General features: G+C 40.6%; 1 pseudogene; it reads right to left on the bottom strand.

The window, feature by feature from the left end:
- Nucleotides 1-1,464: 1,464 nt before the first annotated feature.
- LOC117427046 (sodium- and chloride-dependent GABA transporter 2-like) lies at nt 1,465-15,438 on the bottom strand (annotated as a pseudogene).
- Nucleotides 15,439-19,161: the final 3,723 nt, after the last annotated feature.

Raw genomic sequence — 19,161 nt, 5'->3', positions numbered from 1 at the left:
AGCCGCACCACCGAGCTGATCAGTGGGCGTTTCTTCCGTGTGTCGGGATGTTTCTCTGATGTCCAATCAGAACCCATGAACCCGCGCCGCGCTCTGTCTTCTTCATTACACAGTGAAGCACCAGAACGGGGTTCTTTCCTGTCATGAGTTGTGTTCCAATACTGTTTAAGACAGACACACAGATCCAAGCAGGGAGTGCATTTGGATTACACAGTAACACAGTGGTTTCTGTCGAGCGCTAGGAACGGTCTAAAAATAAACTAAATTCGGGAAACAAAGGGCCATATTTTCAAGTCATTTTAAGCACTCTCTTTTTACATTGACATGGCCCAATGTCTCTTAATGTATTTGATCATTTGTAGACAAACGCTTGTCCTACACCGCCTCCTGGTGGGATTCCCTTGAACTGATCATTTCTACTTCGTGTGTGGGAAATGGCAGTGAGTTGGCGGGGCAGGAGAGTAAGAGGAGCGCTGCATTCTGGTATTACATAGTTCAACTAGAATTGTAAATCTCTATTATTTTATGGGCTTTTCTTAAAACTTAAAACTTTAAATAATTATATTAAGTTACCCTTTCACGACTGAAGAAAGTGAGATAAAGGCGTCAATTGAGTGTCTATAACACTCAATGTGAAGATATTCAGTATAACCTTGAAAAGAAGAGTTATGAGAAGTTATTGAAACGCTTCTAACACCTCATTGTATAGCTGTGTTTATTTTAATAACAGCAATGATATCCGTCAGACAGTCTGTTTGCAGTGTGAAAGGAAACCCTTTAAACCATTTCTTTTAATCAGCAGTTATCATGGACAAAATTTAAACAAATGTCAATGTGCGTTGTTTGATTTACATATTATGTTTTATTAATATAACAACATAACAGATTTGTTTGATATGTTGTAAATACGCACCACGGATTATATTCATATGAGTAACACGTTAGTAGCGGGAGGTTTGTATTGATTCATAGAATCCAATGAGAACAAATACGTCTCTCTGAGTAGAGTGCAGGGGGATAGTTACCAGCAGGTACAGATTCATGTGTGCTGTTTTCTCTAGTAGAGTGCAGGGGGATAGTTACCAGCAGGTACAGATTCATGTGTGCTGTTTTCTCTAGTAGAGTGCAGGGGGATAGTTACCAGCAGGTACAGATTCATGTGTGTGTTATAAATGACCAGTTTGAGGATGGAACGAGTGTCAGATTTTAATTCGTTTTTAATTATTATGTGGACTGAATATTTTACTATTCACTATTATGAACGTGTTTTGGATCTTTAATATTATTGTGTGTGTCACTAAGTTGGTTTCTTATTTTTATTATCACTGCGTGTGTTTTGCTTTTGTTTTATTTATTTATTGTTTATTTATGATGCTTAAGCACCAACACCTGATACAGATTGAGATTGCTGATGCCCAACTTCATGCAGGCCTCTCACCCAGAGGCAGACAGACAAACATTTTAGACCTGCTTTATACCTTCTCAATTGGGAGCAGGTGTGCCTCATCATTGGCTCAAGAGCCGGTCAGCTCCCACGGTATTCTGGGGTTTGATTGGTTATTTTAGGACTACGTTTAAAACTACATTTTCCTTTTCCACCCCCTCTCTCACACTGTGCAGGACTTTAATTTTACCTTTAGACAACTACAATGAAATCTTACAATATAAGTTAAAGTGCATCTACTATATTTATATTGGCTAGCCGACAATTGTACAGCACAATGACGGCAAGGTAAATGATCTGTGAATTTGAACAGCTCAGTATGTGTACGGTTAGTCAGGTTACTGTGTAGTGTGTGTTTTAACATTTCACTTTCCCCCAGTTCCTTTGCACAGAAAGCAGTAAATAAATAACCAGTCAACATTGCAGATGTCTAAAGTATAAACGATACGACTTGCAAAAAAAAAGAAGCTTGCACAAGATGTTCTGTGATTGGCTGTTTATATTTTCAACATTAAGCCCAAAAGAAATATAGGACCCTATTTTGAAGCATCGAGTGTCAAGGCAAATGCAGCTTCTCTAAAAGAATGAACAGATTTAACAGTGCAAAGCTAGCAAGGAAGTTTTCAGATAACAGCCACATTTCTAGCTATTTGTCTACTGTTATAATGTTGTGTTCCTCTTTAAAATATATCTTTGCAATAGAGAACATAAATACACAAACTTCTAAAATTGCAATGTCTTTTTACAAACTGGGTGCTACATTGATATCACATCACATTTAATTGTAATCTCTGCTTCAATCACCAAAATCAATTTCAAACATTATCAGAAAATGCAGCACAAACTGTTCCTCCTCAGTCACAGACACAAAAAAAATGTGACGATTCTTCCTGATTAATTGTGTTTGATTGGATAGTAAGCAAGTATACGGTGGATACCCCTCAGCACACAGATCTTGAATCTTTGATATCTATTGAATAACTTGAGGTGTAGCTGACCTGTCCGATTCTATTGCCAGCTCAAGCAGTGTGCATACTCTGTATAATGATTATTATTATTATTATTATTATTATTATTATTATTATTATTATTATTATTATTATTATTATTATTTTTATATTAAGCGTAGTTATTTAACTGAGTTATTTAACACTGTATCTTCTGCAAGGCTGTGGAGACTCTTCCTCACAGCACAGCACGCCGGGCTCCTTCCTCAGCGCTGCTCAGAGCAGAGCGTCATTCAGACCCCCTCTCCCCGCTGCACAGTCCTACAGGACCCCCGTCTCTGTGCTGAAGTCCTTCAGTCCATTCTTCCTGTGCTGTTCGCTGGAGGCAGTGAGAAGCTCAGAGTTGAAAGGGCAGCTGCATGCTTTGTGTTTGTTGCCAAGGGGCAGGTCGCTGGCAGGGAGGCACAGCAGACGAAGACGCTGGGGGGGGTGGGGGGCAGAAACAGCAGAGACATTTCAGATCAGTGCAGACGCTTCTGTAAAAATCTGTATACAATGTATATATATATATATATATATATATATATATATATATATATATATATATATATATATATATATATATTATACACTACCGGTCAAAAGTTTTAGAACACCTCCATTTTTCCAGTTTTTATTGAAATTTACGCAGTTTAATGTCTCAATGTACTCTGAAATTAAAGCATAGAACAAATAAACAATTGGAGATGAAAAAGAAATCATGGAATCGTTTTGTTTAACAAAATTTAATCTAAATTTTTGACTCCTCAAAGTAGCCACCTTTTGCAGATATAACAGCTGAACACAGGCGTGGCATTCTTTCTACAATGGAAATCAAATATTGTTCGGAAAGTTCTTCCCAATACTGTTGTAGAAGTTCCCACAAATGTGTTGCACTTGCTTTCACCTTTCTGTCCAGTTTATCCCAAACCAGCTCGATGGGGTTTAAGTCTGGAGACTGTGCTGGCCATTCCATGATTTGAAGCCTACCGTCTTGTTCTTTTCTTCTAAGGTAGTTCTGACATAGCCTGGAGGTATGTTTTGGGTCATTGTCTTGCTGTAGGATGAACCCCTGACCAACTAGGCGTATAGCAGAGGGTATTGCATGGTGCTGCAAAATGCTGTGGTAGCAGTTTTGGTTCAGGGTGCCACTCACTCTGTGCAAGTCGCCGACTCTGGATCCAGCAAAAGAGCCCCAGACCATCACGCTTCCTCCTCCATGTTTGACAGTTGGTGTCACACACCGAGGAACCATCCTTTCGCCTACTCGACGGCGTACAAAAACCCTGCGTGATGAACCGAAGATTTCAAATTTTGATTCATCGGTCCATAAAACCTTCTTCCAGTCTTCAGTAGTCCACTGGCGGTGCTTCATGGCCCAGACAAGCCTCTTTTTCTTATTTTGCCATCTTAGCTCCTGGTCCAGGCCCTGGTACTCTCCCGCCTAGACTACTGCAACTCCCTCCTGGCTGGCCTCCCTGCGTCCGCCACCCGTCCGCTCCAGCTCATCCAGAACTCTGCTGCCCGCCTGGTGTTCTCTCTGCCTCGCTTCGCCCACGCTACTCCACTACTCCGCTCGCTCCACTGGCTCCCGATCACCGCTCGCATCCAGTTCAAGACTCTTGTACTAGCCTACAGATGCCTTGACCAGTCTGCACCCAGCTACCTCCAGACCCTCATCTCTCCCTACACCCCCACTCGACCTCTCCGCTCCGCCTGCACTAGAAGACTAGCTCTACCACCGCTACGCTCCCCTGCCTCCAAAGCCCGCTCCTTCTCCACCCTTGCTCCGCAGTGGTGGAATGACCTTCCTACAGATGTCAGGACTGCCCAGTCCCTGACCACATTCCGGCGCCTCCTTAAGACTCACCTCTTCAAAGAGCACCTGTAGAACTCCTCTGTTTGTATCCTGGGACACTATCACCCTTCATGTAAATGTGCTTTATTTTGCTCTTATCAGCCCCTATTTTACTGCATTTTAATCCTGTACTTCAGAATACTGTAATCTGCCAAGTGTTTAACCTGTAGTACTTTGTATTTAATCACATCCTGATGTAACTATCACTATTTAATCATATCCTGATGTAACTATCACTATTACCTGCTGTATTATTGAATTGTGGTTTGTCAAACTTGTACTTTACTTGAACAAAAGTTATTGTATTTCTTGCTCTTATTGTATTACTTGTATTGTAACGCTTGAAATGTTTTTGCTTACGATTGTAAGTCCCCCTGGATAAGGGCGTCTGCTAAGAAATAAATAATAATAATAATAGCAATGGCTTTCTTACTGCCACTCGACCTGTCAAACCTGCAGCTCGAAGTCTTCTCTTCACAATTGAAACTGAGACTTGCTTACTTCGACCAGTGTTAAGCTGTGCTTGAAGCTGTTGTCCTGTGAGCCGCCTATCACGCAAGCTGTTGACTCTCAGAAACTTGTCTTCTGATTCTGTTGTGGCTTTGGGTCTGCCAGACCTCTTCCTGTCAGAGTTTCCTCCAGTTTCCAAGTGCCTCTTGATGGTGTAGGAAACTGTACTCACTGACGCCTTGGCTTTCTTTGCAATTTCTCTAAAGGAAAGACCTACACTTTTAAGGGTTATAATGGTCTGTCTGTCTTCCTTTGTTAATTGCCTTTTTCTCACCATTATGAGAGCAATATACTACTTCCAGCAGTACAAGAGGGTGTAGTAACACAGTCTGTTCCAACACTGCTTTTATACAGACAGAGGGTTTGTAAGTAATCAACAAAAGTTGGGACACCTGTAGGAATTGTTAGCATCAGCTTTCAAGGCTTAATTTACTTCCATTGCTGCAGAACAGCTGTAAGTTGTTAACCCATTACTTGTTCCCTGAAAAAGGCCTTTTTGTATAACTCTGAAATGTACATTATTTTTCAGTTTTTGGTAACCTAAACTTTTTTTTTTAACCTCTGGCAGTTTACCGCTTACCTTTGTACCATTTCAGGTTATTCACTGGACTTGAACTGCTTAAATTTCAATAAAAACTGGAAAAATTGAGGTGTTCTAAAACTTTTGACCGGTAGTGTATATATATATATATATATATATATATATATATATATATATATATATATATATATATATATATATATGTATATTAGATATATATATATAAATTGCTATCTGACTTAAAGATAAAAAATAGGCTCCTTACACTGCACAGAGCATGACTAGTAGCTATCAAAATGGTCCCATTGTGAATTCATGAATTTGTGATTTATCAAATATTGGGAACTAACAAGGGAGCACTGTATATGGTAAACCTTTCTAAACATTCTAAGAACATCAGGTAGACAAAGGTGTCTGCTGGTGTACCGACCGATAAAGGCACAGACACGCAAGATGTGATTTTACCTACCTCGCGTATGGTCCCCTTGGTCCTGATGAGTTTGAAGACGATCCACAGAGGAACCAAGACCATGGAGGAGAGAGCGAGGAACCAGCCGAGGATGTATCCCCATTCTGGGTACTCGTATGTCCTGTTGTACTTGAGTGGGGTGTACTTGACCAGGGAGAAGATGAAGGTCCCCTAGTGGAGAGAGATGTCATTACACAAAATATCATAGTTGTATTTATATGATAAGAAATAACAGAATGGGAAGTGTATACACTGGGACACTTACCGTGCAGATGACTGGAGTGAAGAAGAGCCAGCAGTATTTAATCAGAGGCCAAGGCCGGTAGCCAATCATGTCTTCTATGCAGTCATAAAACCGGTCAGCACCTAAAGAATTAAACACAAGAGGTAAGAAGCTGGATGAGAATGCTAACACAGTTCCCCTGCTCCAGTGGCTCCCGCAGTCTGCCAGCTCTGTCACACTGTTCTGAAGGGACAGTAAACTCCTTACTGTAAATAGTCAGTGCAGTTCCATGGGGGTTCTGATACAATACCACAATATCACATGATCTCTCAAGAACCAGGAAGCAACACCAATAAACAAAAACACTGCTTAACACCACAGGCTTGCAAGAAAGAAAGATGGCAGTCTGACAATAGAGAAAAATACTCTTATCAGTATTAGAGCAACAGCCTTCGGAAACCAATGAATATTACATTCATTTATTTTATTATTTTATTATTATTAGGATAGTCCGTGATTTCAAGCTGGTCAGGAGTTGTGGGCTGCTGTTCATCACCCACCACATTCCACGTGTCTGTTGTTATTTTTACACGTATTTATGTTTTTATTTATTTTGTTTGATAATCCACTAATGGTGAAAATAGAATGTCTTTAAAAGATGGACATACAAAACAAAGTATTCTACAATTTAGCATTTACTGTTTTTCAGATAAGCATTTAAATATGTAGGAACAACGCAATTTATTTATGTTTTTATACTATGAAATGCCATGAAATAAGCACATTTTTCCCATGAAAACAATACAGCCCTATTCATCACTGTCACAAAGACGGCCAGAGTGGGTGGCGTCAGACCAGAAAAGGAATACACAGACGGTGGTGATGATGAGCTGAGTGCAATGGCTGCACTCAGCGTTTATTAACAAATAAAAGGTTTAAACAATGGAATACAAAACACAGGACACGGCACTTGTAGCCAAAATAAACAGACGAACAAAACGGACTAGACAGTGCACAGACAGACGAACAAAACACGGTGAGCAGATAACACTAATATTTACGTTCTTATTTTACGTTTCTCCTTCTCTCTCTCCCGTTCTCCACTCACCGAACACCTAACCCCGACTGCAAGAAATGTGCGTCTATATATACTATTGTGCTGGGATTCAATTACTAATTAATTATTCACTTGAATCCCAGCACGTGAATTAATTACGTGCAACCCCGTGCTCACATATTACATTTAACCAGCACGTGAAGTGATTTGTGCTCTCCTCGTGCCTAAATACAAATCTACACTTTTTAAATACACGTGAAACACAGACCTGTTTATATCCCGTGTACCAATCTATACACCGACATTAACACACGCAACATACAACACACAACACAGATCACACAAATGCACACAGGGGCGGGGCACTTTGCCACAATCACTCACCGTAGACCCAGGCCACACAAACACACTGGACAATGGAGAGGAACAGGAGGCAGATCCCGCTGCAGGCGTAGTAATCAAACAGCTGGAAAGATACAGGCCACCCTGCAGAACAAGAGAGAGCGATGGGAACGTTATGCAAGGTGAGCTGGAACACGCCTGTCTGTGTCGGGTCACAACGACTGCAGCACAGCTTGTCTGGAAGCATTAAGGTGAGCTTCTGAATCGCCTCAGATCTCTAGCATCAGAAACACATGGTGATGGGATGGTGTTTGTTTAGCAAGCACAATTAACCACAGAAATCACTGAGTCAACCCCTCACAGCATTAAGTGGTGATTCACCAAGTATCCAGCACGTTTTATTTGACTGCATCGTCCCGTGTGACGGAAACAAATGACTTGTTAATAAGAACTAAATGTGATTGGTGCTTCTCTGGTTCAGCAGAAGCAGGGTTGCCAATCTTGCAATTTAGTTTTTAGTGACCATAAAATACATTATAAAATGAGCGATTTCTATGTACTTACATTTATTTAAGTCTTATTTTTCATTGCCATATATGGACACATTTGCAGACTGAATCATTTGCTTCATTAGCTGAAGCTGATGCAGTTTCTAACAGCAGTCTTGATAGTCAGAATTCGATCCAGAATCTCTATAGACAGTTGATTTCTTACCTCTGTTTTTACAAGGTTCAGTTGAGAAAAAAATAGTTCTAATTCTTCAGTACTGTGTGGCAAAGCCAACGTATTCATGGGAAACTTGGGAAGTGTAGGAAAACGTGGCTTCCGGCTATGTGTAGACAATAGCGCAATTTTGTGCCAGTCTTCATGACACCAGATCCCATCTAACATAGTCAAGTCAGTCACTTGGTACTGCATAAAATCCATAAATACAGATGGTTGGTCACCATCAGCTGTATGCACCAACATAGAGAAGAGTTAGCCGCACACCAACAGCTTTCTAATAGTAGCGCTCACCTCTGTGATCATGACGAGCCCGACGAAGAAGCAGGAGACGCAGATGAACAGCAGGAGGAGTTTCCGACGAGAGCCCTGCTGGAAGAACGCAGGCCGCATGTCCGAGATAGCTGTGGTGAGGCTCTCGAGACCCACAAACTGTACCAGGAGAGAGAGAGAGAGAGAGAGAGAGTGGACGGGACCAGATTCTTAATGGATTATAACACAAACTTCAGGACTGCGATATTGCACCACAAACCCTTACCTTTCACATACTTCACAGCACATACAGGTACAATAGAGTGGTAAGAAGGACAAAGGGAGATGGCAGCAGGCTGTTCCAAAGTATTAATATGAGGTTGATAGCTAATCTATGTGGCTGTGAAGCAACAAGAGCAGCCTGGACAATGTGGAGGCTACGCAAGAAAGCCACGTTTATCTGTGTGTTTAAAAAAAAATGGTGCTAATGAAAATCTAGTAGAGTTTCTCAAATGAGGGTAGCCCTTCAAAAAGCTTACCACAGTAAAAGCATAGCAAAATGTAATAACACATTTACAGAGTTATGGTAAAGCATGGTAAATGCAGTGTATAACCATGGGGAAGACAGTGATCAGTGACTCACTTTACCTGCTGTAATGATGGGCAGGCTGGCTTGATGTTAACCTAGTCCAGCATATATGAACTCACCTGGCTGTCCATCCCCAGCAAGATGACCATGAGGAAGAAACAGCTGGCCCACAGCTGGGGGAATGGCATCATGGCCACGGCACGCGGGTATGCGATGAATGCCAGTCCAGGACCTGCGCAAGGAGACAATACAAATTAATCACATTGTGATGAGCTGTGGAATAAGGCAAGGCCTGACCAGGCTCATACATGGAACTCCCTAGTCATTCCCCAGTACTACGTCTTCATGCACAAGTAAAATACATCCTTTGTAATTGATTTTTTTTTTTTTATTCTGGATTTTTACAAATGATTTGCAGCCAAATTTAATCGGGTTCAGAAATCTGCTAGTGTGCACTTGAATCATAATAAATTCCAACTTGGTTTGATATGCAATATATATTGCCAATACAGGAAATCGAGTCCTTAAATAAGGAGAATCTGATTGCATTGTGTATGTAAAATGGCATACCAGTAGAGTTGGAGCTGGAAGGTTACAATTTCAAATCCGAGATCATCTGTGCAAGGGTGCAGTAGTGGAATCGTGACGTGTGGTGTCAGCAGTGGGATTGATAACACAGCCCTGGACTGAGGGTGCAGTAGTGGAATCGTTACATGTGGTGTCAGCGGTGGGATTGATAACACAGCACTGGACTGAGGGTGCAGTAGTGGAATCGTGACGTGTGGTGTCAGTGGTGGGATTGATAACACAGCCCTGGACTGAGAGTGCAGTAGTGGAATCGTGATGTGTGGTGTCAGCGGTGGGATTGATAACACAGCCCTGGACTGAGTGTGCAGTAGTGGAATCGTTACGTGTGATGTCAGGGTGGGATTGATAACACAGCCCTGGACTGAGTGTGCAGTAGTGGAATTGTTACGTGTGGTGTCAGCGGTGGGATTGATAACACAGCCCTGGACTGAGGGTGCAGGATGAGGAAAATCTTGTAAGGATTCCCTTGTTGAGTGACGGGTGTGGGGTTCTGTAATAAGGAGTGGGGAAGTTAATGTAATTTGAAGCTACTACCTTCATTACTCATGTTGTGTCTTAGAGTATACAGCTTTTTATTGCCACAGGTTCTGAGGAAGTCAAGAATTGAGAAACATGGACGAAAACTGCATATGAAGAAACACCAAGCTTCTCAGCACTCCTCATCTCCCCCTACCGGACTCTGCGACCTCCGAGATGGGCACTCCCTGCTCATACGCCATGAAGCCCAGCACTGAGAAGATGGCGAACCCGGCCACAAAGCTTGTTCCGCTGTTCAGCAGGCACAGGTACACGGAGTCCCTGAAATCACAAGGACAGTATCATTAGAAACGCATTCTCCTCATTAGGTCAACGGTCCTCAGTGTTTTGGCCATGGACACAGATGTTAAAGGAAAGACTTCCCGTCTCATCATAAATACAAAACCTTTTCTCTAAAATACATCCAAAATATAAAAATGACATTCTAATTCTCAAATGGCATAAAAGGAGAGGTTAAGATAATACGGTAGTCGACTAGCTGTTTCAGTTCCTGTACAGCCACGTCAGTATTGCAGATTTACGTCGGCTGGCACCTCGGGCACAGCGATCTGTTGTCCGGGGCACGTCTATAAGCACAGCAAATTTAAATCAGCACAGCAGATTTCTGCTCGCATCCATGGAAAAATGTGTTTGGCCTTGGCCTCTTGACACTAGACTGCACTGTCTCATAGTGAATGTACTCAGCTGCACCAGCACAGCTCTCCAGGGTGTCTGGATGAAGCTGTGGGAGATATGTGACCAGCAATGCCAGGATTCTAACCTGGATCCTGTGTGCAGGATGGAAGTTCAGAAGGGAGCAAAAATCCAGGCAAGGGGCCAATGGGAAAGCAGTTCATCCTTGCTGTGCCATCCCAATGCCAAGACCGCTCCTCTCTAGTTTGCCCATAACAGGGCAGAGGCACTTACTTGTAGCAGTCGTTGTTATACTTGTTGTAGCTGCCAAGTGCGGTCAGGCATCCCAGGCAGATCGCATAAGAGAAAAAAATCTGTGTGCCTGCATCCATCCACACCTAATAAGATAGAAATATAGCAACATCTATCAAATGCCCCAAAGTTTGCCAAGCAGAAGTATTTAGATCTGCTGATGTTAAGGTCATTAAAATAGATACCCAAGGTCTAGTGTACTAGGAACAATGCAGACTTAAGACCTCACCTTTCCTGTGGATTTGACTCCCTTCCAGACACAGAAATAGCAGATAATCCAGGCGAGCAGGAGACACAGCGTCATCTCCCAGTGCAGGCTGCCCACCTCCTCAATCCCACCAGAGATCTTCAGCACCCGCCTCCTAAAGGGACCAGGACACACACAGTCAAACAGGGATAATCAGTGTTTCTACACCGTATTGAGAGTCAATGAAAAATACTGTAAACAAACATGTGCATGCGTGGATTTAACTAACGTACTCCCAGAACTCCATGGCCGGGGACGTGGCGTTCTTGGGAACAGTCCAGTTAGAAGTGAGGTTCTGCTTGTCAAATTCCACACAGGTACCTGTCAGACACGGGGAAGGGAAGGCAGAGGATAACTTGGGAAAGGAAAGCGGCAAACAGTTCCAGACTCAAAAGGGGGGTGCTGTGTTTAGTGTACCTGTGTACCTCACACACTCTTTACTCATCTATACTGCTTGCTGAGATTACAGCTTGAATCACCTACATCTCCCTACACTACTTGCAACATCTGTTGACAGCGGAGACCTTGTAGGAAAGTTCAGGATTGACGGCTTCATAACAACTACAGTGCAGGGCTTGTCTGCGCTTGTCCTCGACTTGGAAGCATTCTGCAGCCGCCCAGATTTCTGGATCAACTGAGGAGAGAACTAAAATTTTACGATTATCAGGCGAGTATTATAACAAATCTGGAATCTGCATTGTGTGCTATGGAGTGCAGCTCATGTGAAATGTATATAGTTGTTGATCCATCACAATTTTTGGAAGTCTTGTATTGTCAGAGATGTTCTCTTATAAATATATTAACGCACAAAGTCGCTGAAGTTGAAAATCAAATCAGAACACTCATAGAGATATATACAAGTGAGCAGTTTATAGAAAACAGTGTTCATGAGGTAAACAACACCTGGTTATCTTTCCTATCTTCCAACTATTATAGAATTCTTCTGATGGGTGATTTTAACATTTATGTAGATATAGAATCAGACAAGCACTCAACACATTTTTTTTTTAATTTATTTGATTCTTTAGACTATGTCCAGCATATTACAGGTCCTATTCATAATCATGGACACAGGTTAGATTTAGTAATTTCTCACAGCCTAAACGCTATGGACTTTATATTTACTGGTCTTATCATTTCAGATAATTTTGCTGTTATTTTTTAGGTTAATGTGCCAGCACTTATAAATAAAGTGATACACACTTTTACAACATGGGAACTTAACCCTTCAACTGCTTTAAAGTTTTCAGAGGCACCTGGCTCTTTATTGCCTTTGCACTCTGTATCTATGGGTGAGCTTGTTGATAATTATAATATCTTTCTTTCTAGTACCTTTGATGCTATTGCTCCAGCTAAGGTTCGAAATGTTTCACAAAAAAAATCCTCACCATGATTTAATGACGGCACTCGAAAACTTAAATGGGATGGTGGAAAATTAGAACGTAAATGGAGAGGTACTAAACTACATGTACATGATATTATATGGAAGGACCATCAAGTATAGTATAGAGAAGCTCTGGTAGGAGCCAGATCAGTATACTACTCGTAATCCTTCTGCTGCCACAGTCTCTTGCAATGACTTTATTGTAAAATTAGAAACATCAGAAATCAAATTTCACAGATATCTTTGGTGATGAAAGACGTAACCCCAGCAGAACCTACCAGACCTGTTCTGGTTATTTTTGATTCCTTCTCTCCGATCTTTATTAGATCTAAGTGCTGCTTTTGATACAGTGGATCACTCTATCTTAATCAATCGCCTGCAAAATGTTGTGGAGTTGTTTTATCCTGGTTCAAGTCTTATCTTCTGATAGGTCTCAATTTGTTTTAATTGGGAATGAAAAAACTGCATTGTCTGAATTAGTTTGTGGGGTTCCACAGGGCTCTATTTTAAGTCCTTTATTATTTTCCATTGATATGCATCCTTTTGGTGATATTATAAGCAAACATGGAGTGAATTTCTATTTTTATGCAGATGACACCCAGCTGTATTTGTCTCTAAACCTGGTGATGCCTCTTTTGGGACCAATATAGTATCTAGTCTTACTGACATTAAGGGCTCGATGTATAAAATATCTTAATGTTGAATGCAGAAAAAACTGAGGTTTTGTTAGTGGTTCATCAAACCAGCTAGATAAGCCTGAATCATTTGGCCTGGATTTCAGCAGACTACCTTCTGAACCTGTACTAGAAATGAAAAATGTAGGTGTGATCTTCAACCCTACTCTTTCATTTGAGAAACATATCAAAAATATTACACAATTGTCTTTTTATCATTTGAGAAATATTGCAAAACTTAGACCTATAATCTCTACATCTGTTGCTGAAAGACTAGTACATGCCTTTGTATCCTCCAGAATTGATTATTGTAATGCGTTATTTTCTGGACTCCCAAAATGTTTATTGTCTCGTTTGCAACTGGTTCAAAATGCTGCTGCTAGAATCTTGACCAAAACCAGAAAAAGGGAACACATCACCCCAGTGTTAGCTTGTTTGCATTGGCTTCCTGTACATTTTAGAGTTGATTTTAACTTATAAGGCCCTAAATAACTTGACACCAACCTATTTAGGAGAACTGCTTACGCCATATATCCCCAATCGTAACCTTCCTGAATATGGGATTGCTGGTAATCCCTAAAATAAAGTATGTTAAATGGGGAGGAACGACCTTTTGTTATAGAGCCCCCAAACTTTGGAATGAGCTACCAACACATGTGAGGGAAGCTGAGCCTCTATCTGTTTTTAAAACCAGACTAAAAGCATATTTGTTTGAGTTGGCATTTTTATAATATGTATGTATATGTATATGTATGTATCTATCTGTTTTAGTTTTTATTGTTGTATCTGTTTTTTTTTTTTATTTGCATATATATTTTTAAGTTAGTTCCTGGTGTTTACATTATATATTTCTTCATTTGACATCTTCATATTTTTTTCATCTGACATGTTTGTTTGTTTGTTTGGTTGTTTGTTTATTTGTTTGTTTTCTATTTATAAATGTGACTATTTTTTGCCCTGTAAAACACGGGTAAGGGAAAGAACAGGATAACTTTGGAAAGGAAAGCGGTAAACAGTTCCACACTCAGGGATGATTCACAGCTATTGAAGCAGGTTACTCTGGGTAGCTACCTGGAGGTATAAAACAGTACCTGCTGAAGTGTGAAGGAGAGAGGCATGTCCCATAGGGAAAGAACACATTTTAAATATATTATAAATATATGCAATGTAACCATTTTATATCCATATATTGATGTACATATATTCTTAATATGTTTTTAAATATAAGCAAAATAGGAACGTGCATGTCCAAAATGAATGATATCATGCTACTTGATTAGTATGCCATATAATATGTCATATAGATATCTTTTCAAACAATTCTAGCACCCCCCCCCCCCCCCCCCCAATCCCTTGCTATCCTCCCAGTCAGAGTACCTGTATTCCAGGTGTTTCTGCAGCTGGCCCAGGGCAGCTCCCAGCTGAAGGATTGAAAAAAGTAGAAGAGAGCCCATGCCAGGATAATGATTTAATAGATGCTTCTGTAAACAACGATCAACTGACTGGCATAACCCACACCTGGAGAGGGGAGGGGGGGGGAAGCACATGAGAAGTTAAACATCTACCAGTTCCGGTACTACAAGACTTTTCATGTATTTCATTTATTTAAGAAGTAACTAATCCAAATTATTCACATAGTTCACTGCAGACATGTGGCAGAAAGAGCAGAAGATTAAGATCTCTCTTATACAAGTTTGCACTGCAATTTTCTGTGCTGCTCCCCATGGTTATACCATGCATTTACCATGCTTTACCATACCTCTTTAAATGCTTTATTACATTTTGCCATGCGTTTACTGTGGTAAGCTTTCAGAAGGGCTACGCTCGTTTGAGAAACTCTACTGGATTTTCATTCGCACCAATTGTGAATTGCTGAACCGTTTTTTAAACACACAGATAAACGTGGCTTTCTTGCGTAGCCTCAACATTGTCCAGGCTGCCCTTGTTGTTTCATAGCCACAAAGATTATCTATCAACCTTGTATGAATACTTTGGAACAGATTGCTGCCATCTCTCTCTCTCTCTCTCTCTCTCTCTCTCTCTCTCTCTCTCTCTCTCTCTCTCTCTCTCTCTCTCTCTCTCTCTCTCTCTCTCTCTCTCTCTAAGCCTTAGTTATTACCCCTATAAACGAATGCCTTGCATGGTAAAATGTTTCCTTTTTTATTTAGTTTGGTTCCTAATAATAAGGTATGATTAAATAGTTAATTAAAGTTATAACTGATTGCTTGTTACCAACACATTAATAATTAATGTGGATTAAACAAATATAACAGACAATGATTCTCTCGCCTTCAAAGAGGGGGCAGATTTTCCTCCAGGCGGTGATGCCCCCCTGGCTGGTGTACTGCCCCAGAGCTGTCTCCAGGAGGAACAGAGGTATCCCGCAGAACACCAAGAACAGCAGGTAGGGGACGAAGAACACACCTGTTTGAAGAAACATTGTGAGATAATTTAAATACCCATTGCCATGCCTTGACAGTTTATCTCACTGTGGCATCAGACCAATTACTAAAGCAAAATACATTGCAAAATTAATTAGCAGCATTTATATTGTTTGATTAAATCAGATTAAAAGCACTATAACCACGAATTGCAGTAATTGAGATCCTCGCTTGCAGTATGCTTAGTCACTGGTTCATGCCCACCTTCTGCCCTGTGACACAAACAAGAGACTGCTGACTATTACACGGCACAATACTGTCACACACCTCCTCCGTTTTTGTAGCACAGGTAGGGGAACCTCCACACATTTCCCAGCCCGACAATCTGCCCGGCAACAGCCAGGATGAACTCTGTTTTGCTTGCCCATTGGCCCCTCGCCTTGATTGTTGCCCCCCTCTGAACTTCCATCCTGCACACAAGAAGATCATTAGAAAAGGGGTTGATTGAGTTCACTGCAGTAGCGCTGGACAGAACCATCACATTGCCAAGCAAACGAATCTCAGCTTGTAAAGACTTATTTCATAATGTAGATTCACATACTTTGCTGTCAGTCTTCAAAGGGGAGTGTAGAGAGAGATGAGGGGGAGGGGGGTCAGTCCTACACTTGATTGCTCTCAGTTTTGTATTTTACACCATCCTGTCAAGCTGGGCCCCTCAGACTGCTGAAGGGCACATGGCTGTAACCTGAATCCCTGGTGGTATAGTCTCCAGAATTTGTACCAATGCAAAATGTAATAACTGACGCATGTTGTAGTATTTACATACTGCTTTGTCGTTTTCCATATATTTAACAAAAAAACTGATAAAAATTGAAAAATGTGACATTTTGAAATCTAAGATGAAATGCTGCACTACTATTATGGCTTCCGGTAGACTTTTGCAAAATCATTTGGTAGATTCTTTGATTACATGATGTTAAATAAAATATCTAAATTATGTTCATATAGGGATTTTTTTGTTATGTCTCAATCCTAGAATTGTAGGTGATATATTATGTACGACCACAAGTGTGCGATTTACACAAAACATGATGACCTCTGGAACAGTACTGAGATTCTCTTGTGACAGCGAACTCATTACATAACACCTCTTTCAGGTGAAATCTTACAGAAATAGTTAACGACTCACATTACAACACAAGTAGCGACACTGCAAAACAAGGCTCTTAAGTGTTCAATATAAACCAAAAGGCCATTTAAAGCTCATTTTGTTGGTTCTGTATATATCTTAACATGTGCAATAATACAATATGTAACACATTTATGCAATTAGAATAAAATATTGAAAAACACAGAACTTATTTCAAGATTAAAATGATAATAACACCCTAGTCATTTGCTCCCTCCCCCTTCTCTCTTTCTCAGCCTCTTGCAAGTGAAACAACAATAGTTTCTAATACACATTTTTAATCATATTTCACCCTAGAGAGTTAATGACGCCAATGTGCTTGTAAGCTGTTTAAAACAACATCAAAATACACTTTTAACTGAAAAGGGTTGCAATAGAAAAACAAACACAAAGAATTGTAAACTGTCCTTTTACCCTTAAAGCTAGCTGTTGCTGGTCTTCAATATAGTTTTCTCTGGAGTGACTGTTTAAATAATGAGGGAGCTGGCGCAGCTGGTTTGGGTGTAGTGCTAGAAAGCTCCCACCCTCCTTTTAATAGGTTACATAACTTGTGTAGTAACAGCTATTGCAAGTGTTAGAGTTGGGTCTCCCTGGTTATTTACTTGACGAAGCTGCTACCTGATGTGGTAATCACAATGCTTAGTTTAATGCATTCACAGAACTTCACAGAAAGTTAATAAGTAGTGCTCTCACTTTTGATTTTTTTCTCTCTTATGAATTTAAGTCAGTTTGTTTCAGAAAGGTGATATGAACAAGGCCTTTTGTTCTGAGAAATGTACATAGAGACTATGCTGCAGAGCCTCCTCCGTTAACCTAAGATAATGCTTATTTTTAACCATACAGATCACTGCCTGCCTGTAGATTGCTGTAGATAAACTGAACACATACTGGGAAAGATACTGATATTGTTTTCTTCTTTTTATATCACAGTTTTGAATACATACTCTCTTGTTTGAGCCATGTAAAATAGTGAATGAAGATCACAGCAAATTAAACAACAGCTCAATAAGGTAGGTGAAAAGAAGATCCAGTATCAAGCTGTTGAAAGTGATCTGTGTTTGAAGAATGTAAGAATGTAAGAGCATAAGAAAATGTACAAACAAGAGGAGGCCATTCGGCCAATCTGAGCTCATCTGGTTCCTAATAGCTGACTGATGTCATAACCTTGTCAAGCTGTGTCTTAAAGGATCCAAGTGATTCTGCCTCAACAGCATGAGTAGGTAACCCATTCCATACCCTCACCACTCTGTGTGTGAAGAAGCATCTCTTGAATCTCAATGTGACTTTGGTGCTGTGTTGACCAGAACTGTAGCATGCAAATTCATCTAACACTAAGAGTGGTGGCAGCATGTGCATGCTGCAGTGTATTTAATTCCTGCCTGTTCCTAAAGGCTGTGAGGTGAGTAAGGATATTAGCTTTTCGGGGGGGGGGGGGGGGGGATGGGGAGAGAAACACTGTTCTTGACTGTTGTGAAGCATCTTTTAAACGTCAACCTACAAGCATTTCATGAACATCAAGATTTGATTTATTCATAAAAAGAAACTGTTTCTCCTGTGTTAGAGCTTTGTGAAAATGCTGCGCTGGTTTGCAGCGTGTTCCCATGCACAGGGAAACTCAGAGATACTGCACTCAGCCTAGCATGCACGGAGCCTGGCGCAAGAAATACTACCGCTGCATGGGGTAGAGGGACAATTGGTGCACAGCTTGTGTGAATTTTTTTTTAGCGATTTTTAGAAAAGTTTAACCTTTCTTTTTTTGGGGATGAATTTGGTGTGACAGATTTGCTGTGATTTTTCCTTTCACTATTGTTTTTATAATTATTTGCTGTGTGATTGCTGTGCTGTGTAATTTGGTGTGCTGTGCTATTAAATTGTATTTTTGATAATTACCTTGGCCGTTGTCTCTGTTCATCCTGGTTGGGGTCGAGGGTGGTCCACTGCAATTCAAAACGAACCTGCACAAGAAAGAAAAACAAAGGTAGTGACATTATTCTCGTGGGAGCCCCAAATGTGTTCTGTTTATTAGACGTTTCAAGTCTTCAAAGGGGCTGTTCTTGTCTGTTTGTTGTTCTTCACCATCTGTTCTGGGGGACATGTTACTAAGAGATGACAATCAAAAGATAGAGGGTCTTTTCTTATCTCCTCCTGAGTTATAAAATGGTAATTCTCTATTAGTTAAAGGAATTTAGAGATCTATACATTCAATTTTTGCTGGATAAAGCTCATTGACCTACAAAATCCTC

The sequence above is a fragment of the Acipenser ruthenus genome, chromosome 11 (assembly GCF_902713425.1).
Source record: "Acipenser ruthenus chromosome 11, fAciRut3.2 maternal haplotype, whole genome shotgun sequence".
Lineage (NCBI taxonomy): Eukaryota > Metazoa > Chordata > Actinopteri > Acipenseriformes > Acipenseridae > Acipenser > Acipenser ruthenus.
The sequence above is the reverse complement of the archived record's forward strand: the minus strand, read 5'-3'. Positions and strand labels throughout refer to the sequence as shown.